The 6,969-nt window shown below is 36.0% G+C and overlaps 1 pseudogene; it reads right to left on the bottom strand.

Annotated features, from left to right (window-relative positions):
- Positions 1 to 3,141: 3,141 nt before the first annotated feature.
- Positions 3,142 to 5,264, bottom strand: LOC108970631 (annotated as a pseudogene).
- Positions 5,265 to 6,969: the final 1,705 nt, after the last annotated feature.

Genomic DNA, 6,969 nt, shown 5'->3' with positions numbered 1-6,969 from the left:
AAGTTTCACCGAAAAGTTTAGTGGTTTTCTGAATTCCGGGGTGCAGAAGTTTTTCATGAGTAGTCAGGACCAGTTCCTTGAATTCTGCGTAAGTAGGTACGTTTTTCAACAAAATTAGGCTGCGAAGAATTTTTGTATAATTCTTGTTGATGATCATGATGTGTGCGGTTTGAATGATTTCGAAATCTGCGTCGCTTTCGATATATAATACAAGGCGGTACTCTTGTCACAAAATCGTTGATCAAATACTCTTTAGCTTCTTCTTCGGTCATAGTGTGATAAAAAATTTGAGTTATGTGGTTTTTTAAACATTTTGTAGTTTTGATGTTTGGTGAGCCTTTAGAAAATATTATTTGTCTGTTGAACACGTTAATTGGTTTTTCTGTTATAAAAATCAAGGCACCGTTGTCTTCTTCTGCACTGTGCTGGGTCTGTTCACTAAAATATAATATGTCTCCTCCAATTTTACTCTAGACAAAGCGTCCGCCACATGGTTTTCTTTTCCATTTAGGTACTTGGTTTCAAAATCGTACTCGCACAGTTTGATCCTGCATCGTTAGCTTTGAATTTGGCTCTTTCATGCGGTATAACCAGTTTAGAGGCTGATGATCACTAGATATTTCAAAGTGTCTTCCCAGTAGGTAGTGACGAAAAGCTTTTTTGGCCCATAGAATTGCAAATAGTTCCTTCTCAATTGTGGTGTAATTGATTTCATGTTCGTTAAGAGTTCGACTAATGTAGCTGATTGGGAGCACTGCTCCCAAAGCAAAATTACTAGCGTCTGTATATATTTATATATTTTTCCGTAGTTCCTAGATGGAACATAGGGCCTCATGGGTGTCTGTGGTTAGAATGAATTTTTTCGATAAATCGGTTACCTTAGGAATAGGATCCTCTGAAATTAAACATTTTAATTTTTTAAATGCAGATACATATTCCGGGTTGTAAATGTTGAGCTTTGTGCCTTTTTTCAAAGACCCAGTCATGAGTTTGGATATGTCTGTAAAATTCGGAATGAATTTGTGGTAATACCCTGTAAGTCCCAGGAAAGTTTTTATTTCCTTTGGTTTAGGGGAGATTGGATATTTTTGCATGGCTTTAATTTTCTCGGGGTTAGGTTTTTATGCCGTCTGGTGTTAGAATGTGTCCCAAAAATTTTGTTCCTTGTTTTAAAAACTCACATTTGTCGAGTTAGCTTCGGCTAGTTTTTCAAAAACCAACTCGAGTGACCTCAAGTGTTCGTSGAGGGATGCTGAAAACACTATTACGTCGTCTAAGCATACGAGACAGTCTTTATTTAAAAGTGGGCGTAAAATGTCATTCATGCCACGTTGAAAGGTGGTTTGGCATACGCAAATACTCGTAATAGCCGTGTTTAGTGGAAAAGGCCGTTTTTGAAATAGATTCCGCGTCCATCTGAATTTGTTGGAAACCCTTGTCCAAATCAATAGTGGTGAAATAATTGCATCTTCCCAAGATTTATTCCATGTTTGGGATTGGAAGTCTGTCACTAACCGTTATTTCGTTTAATTTTCGGTAGTCTATTACAAATCTATATTTTTGTTTGCCTGGTGCGTCTTGTTTCTTTGGAACTACCCAGATGGTGCTACTATAAAGGCGTTACTTGTTCGTATTATTCCCTGATTCAAAATGTCCTTTACCTGACTCTCAACCTCTTGCTCGTAGGCTTGAGAATAACTGCATGATTTAGAATAAATGGGTAAATTGTGTTTGGTATTGATAGTATGTTTGGTTTGATTAGTAAATGTCAACTTGTCGCCTTCATGATATTGTATATTATGGTATTTCTGCAAAATAGTGCACAGTTTTTTTTTCTCCTCGAAGTTAAGATGTTCCAGTCTGAATGGGCTCGTTTTTGTGAATTACGCATCATGCCTAAGAAATTTGGAGTTGGCGTATTATTGTCCTGCTGGTTTAGTATATTGTCAGGTGTGTATTGGAAGTGGTTTTGTTTCGGTATTGTGTTGTGGTTTATCAATGGATATTTTTTATTGTAAAGAGTCACCTCTTGCTTATGATAATTTATCACGGCCTCTGCCCGTGCTAACAACTTTCTTCCCAGTAAAAGATTGTAATTCTCAGTGCAGTAAAAATTCCTCCGGGGTTGGGATAAAAAAAAAATTATGGTATGATTATGCTTTTATTTAAGATAAGTGGTCCGTTGCTGGTGTGAATGAGACTTGTTGTATTCTGAACTGGTGGATTGAATATGTTCTGGGATATCATGTTTATGGTGGAACCGGTGTCAATAAGGAACTTTAGGGTTGTGTCTTTGTATTGTATTAATATATATTGAGGGCTTCCGGGGCTGGTAACCGAAAAATAGTATAACGAAGTGTAGTGTTTCTGTAGGTCTGGTGAAAAGCATTTTTGTTATTTCTTATAATATTCTTAGTTATAATATTCGTTATCATATCATTAAAAAAATTACAGTGATATTTTGCGCCAAAATAAAGATGAGCGAGGTAAGATGGAAAAATTTTGATGTTTTGTTTATGTTTATATTGTTTATATTATTTACAGAAAAAAGTAAGAAGTGGAAAAGTTAGCAAACAACAAAAACAAAAATTTCTTGATTTATTGAAAAATCATAGAAATGTTGGTACCGGACAATTTGGTGGCCCAAACAGCGGCAAAGCTGCTAATGCTGTATGGGCAACCCTCACAGCGGAATTGAATGCATGCAGAGTAGCATGTAAAACCGTTGAGCACTGGAAAACGTTCRTTCAGTATATTATATATAAACATATGCATGAATGTACAATTGTGCATTCATTGATATTTATTTCAATTCGCAGTGCTGGGCAGACTGGAAGTCAGGCGTAAAGAAGCAGCAGGAAGCAATTATGCGTTTCCAGAACGCTACTGGAAATTGTCCTGCCTCTGAAGGTCCAGCGCCGCCAAATGGTATGGACCTCCATGGCCGCTTCGCTTAAAGAATTATGCGAAAAATAATAAACGAAGCTTTGTTTTATTTATATTTAATTTTTTTTATTATTATTATTTAAAATGAATTGTTTTTTTTTCTTGTTGAAATTAAATCCTTTTTTTATGTTAATTAATTTGTAAATTTTTTATAATTAAAATAATTAATGATTTCGTACTATAATATCCCGACATCTTCTGCCTTGATTTAGCACACTAACATTTTCACGATTCTCTTCCAAATTGTCAACTTCCATACTGAAATTTGACAATACGTTTATGTCTGGAATTGGTAAATTTCTTTTTAATCTGATATTGTGCAAGGTTAAACACGCATTTATTATTGTACGTTTATGTCTGGAATTGGTAAATTTCTTTTTAATCTGATATTGTGCAAGGTTAAACACGCATTTATTATTGATCCAGCGTATGCTGGTTTAAACAATACACCCCGTTCATGTGATAAGCACCCAAAATACCTTCTTCGAAACTCCATTAAGCCTTTCAACACAATTCCGAGTCCGAATGTGGCAATCATTGTAATTATTTTGCCCAATCTTCTGTGGATTTCGAAATGGTGTCATCAACCATGGTTGCTGGGCATAGCCTGAATCACCAATAAGCCAACTTACATCACTAGCGTTTTGCCTTTCTCAAAATTGTTTACATCGGCTGTTCTCCCAAATAAAAGCATCATGGGTACTACCACCATAACGCGCGTTCCCAGACACTATGTTTAAATTGTAGTCAGAAATAAGTTGCACATTTTTGGAAAAGTAGCCCTTTCTGTTTATGTAGTAGCATTCAACATCAGCGGCCGGCTTTTTAATTTTAACATGGATGCAATCAATAGCACCAATGCACCAAGGAAAACCCATAGATGAAAAAAATCTGTAAAAATATAAACACATATGGGGGATTGTTTAGTATCGCGCCGGTTAAGTATCGTTTATGGAGAAAAACAGGGTCGGGCTAACCCCCCCCTCCCGACCCCTTATTGGAAAGAGGAAGGATCGAACTTTTTAATAAACCCCCCCTCGACCCCCTAGAGCCCCTATGGACCTGTTGGGAGGCCTTTGAAAATGACCAAAAATCAGTGTTTTTGCTCATTTTTCCATACAAACTGAAACCAGCCAACATTTTTGTATGGGCAAGAAATCAAAGTAAAGAAAGCCATAATGTTTCAGTGCAATGTATATACATATTTAATTGCATCTATCCTTCGGCCGAGCTTTAAAAAAATAACCTTGTCCGGTCCAACAATGGCTCGCCATCCACAGTATATTAGCATTGAACACCTTTTCCTCCACAGTATCTTAGCATTTCATTCCTTTACGTACTAGCGGCCGCGCTTCAAAAAAATAATCCTGGTCGATCCAACACCGGGGTGTTCTTTCGCGTTGAACTCCCTTTGGTACTGGCGGCCTTCGGCCGCGCTTTAAAAAATAACCCTGGCCGGTCCAACACCGGCTACGCAATCCACAGTATTTTAGCATTGAACACCTTTTCGCGTTCACTTCATACATTTATTGTTAAGTGGGTTTAATTTATTCCCTTTTGTTCGTGCTTTCTCGGTAATTTGACAGTTCAAATTAGGCAGCCATTTTTGTTTTTCGCATTATTGAACTCAATGCAGAAAAAGGTGTATTTTATTTAAAGATGTACAAAGAAATTAACAATCAAAAGGAATTAAAAACATTACTAGTGGTTTTTATAATTCATAAGTAATATATGTGCGTGAAAATGTATCCATAATTGGTTTGGTACAATGCACAACAGATGAAAATACACTCGCATATATATAGAAATTTGCAAAAAATAGCATTTTTTAAAGTGAATTTGTGGAAAAATTTGTAAACCGATTTTTATAAAATATGTTTTCAAACAAAGTTCGATAATTTAAGCACACATGCGTGTTTAAAATTTTCCATTTCGTTCTCTCGTTTAGGTACGGTGAGCCAAAATTAACCGGCGCGATACTAAACACAACCCCACATATGTACATACACAATATTTTTTATGTACCTATATAATGATTTTCTTACGTTGGTTTTGTTTTGCTCCTCTAAAGATGTAGGAAACTTAATGTATTTACACATTAATTTTCCTTCAATGATGTTTGTGAGTTCTCTTACTGCACGACACACAACTGTCTTGCTTGATGAGCACACAAAATCTTGGCCAGCGTCTCTCAAATATGATCCTGTCGCATAGTAATGAAGTGCTGCAGTCATTCTTAATGATTTTGGGACAAACGTACGCCTTTCGCCACTTTTCATATGAGGACTTATACGATATATGTTCGGACCGACAACGAAAACATGTTTTCGTGGCAAAAACTGGTTTTCGCACGAAAACTTGTGTTTTCGTCCATGTAAAGTCTGTCAAACGAAAACACAGTTTTCGCTGAAAATTAAGTGAAAACTTACATTCCACTCATTATAATCGGTGCCTGCTCTAGTTTAGTCGATGTTTTTGGAAGACATGTTTTGCCGGCCATAAATTGTAACTTGATATTTGTTTACATTCCACATACAAATACAGCTGTCGCTTGATATTCTCATATGAGGGCGATTCTCTTGCTCTTGCAAAACCTTGCACCGTGCAGAAATTGCAGAATTTTCCCTTTGGTGCAGCGGCATAACAACAAACACACGCAGAAAATTGATTGCAATGGCTGTAAAATATGTCAGACCAAAACCCATGTTTCTGCCATCATATATCACTAGATTCTGCAATGGGTGCTCTCTTGGCTTTGCATATTTCGGTAAAGGATTTTTGCATTTTGTGTCATCGTGAAAACTCATCGAAAACACACATTGTCGGTCCGAACGACTTAGATTCCACAAAATACAAATGTGTTTTCAAAATGTTTTCAATGTCGGTCCGAACATAGTATTAGCTCTTGTAAYAAGGCTATTGAGGGATCTTTTTTAAAACGGAATATTTGTACTTACGAATAAAAAAAATAAGAGTAAACAAAACTTTTTTGCAGTACACAAAACAAACATATTCGTGTACATTGACAGATGTTTATGCATTCATTTTAGTTATAGCACATTTTCGATAACATCGATAACGACTCACCACACCATAGCGAAAGGTGACTTTTCTGAGTTACAGAAACACTACAAAACAATTGTTCGTTATAAACCTTTCGTTACGCAAAAGTGATATTTCTTTCGATATCATAACGAAAAGTTACAGAAAAGCACTACTGGTCAAATGTATGTAGCTTGTTGATTGGGTTAGTTCGAGGGGCACGATTCCGATTACTTTGGCGGAGGGGTAAAAAAACCGAATTTCCATAGAAATGGGGTATGTACGGATAGGGGAGCTTCTCCAGAGTAGGAATATCCAAAAATTAGATAGAAATTACTAATATTTTTTAAAATACTCACGTTTAAAATTTCAAAAATTTGCACTGCGAACAGATGTTATTTCACTATGTTTCACTAATATTTTTCAAGTTTTCTTTTATGTATATTTAAATATACACTCTAAGCTTTAAAATAAGCTCACATTTCACATTTATTTTGTAATTTTTCTGCTAAATTTAGTCATTTAAAAATTACTTATCAAATGTATGGCTGACAAGTTTAGAGTGTTTATATTTACGARGAAAACCAGCCTTGCCACACCTTCAAAACCAAAAGTGAAAGATTTTTCAGCGTTTCACAGCGTTTTCTGTGTTTGTACTTTCGAGTGTTTCTTTTTTCTCTATGAACTATAAAAAACTATAAAGAAGAAATTTATTAAGCAAATAAGTAATATTATATACATGTATTAGTAATATTATATAATAATATTACGTAATAAAGTGTAAAGTATACTCAAGTACTTTCATGCAGTACTCTTTTCTGCGTTGGCGGCCTTCAGCCGCGCTTTAAAAAAATAACTCTGGCTGAGCGAATACCCGGGGTGGCTTAAGTACTTTCGTGTAGTACTCCTTTCTGCGTTGGCGGCCTTCGGCCGCGCTTTAAAAAAATAACTCTGGCCGAGCGAATACCCGGGGTGGCTCAA

This window comes from Bactrocera latifrons, unplaced genomic scaffold, assembly GCF_001853355.1.
Source record: "Bactrocera latifrons isolate USDA-ARS-PBARC rearing strain unplaced genomic scaffold, ASM185335v1 scaffold_303, whole genome shotgun sequence".
NCBI classification, from domain to species: domain Eukaryota; kingdom Metazoa; phylum Arthropoda; class Insecta; order Diptera; family Tephritidae; genus Bactrocera; species Bactrocera latifrons.
This window is presented reverse-complemented; position numbering and strand designations above follow the sequence as displayed.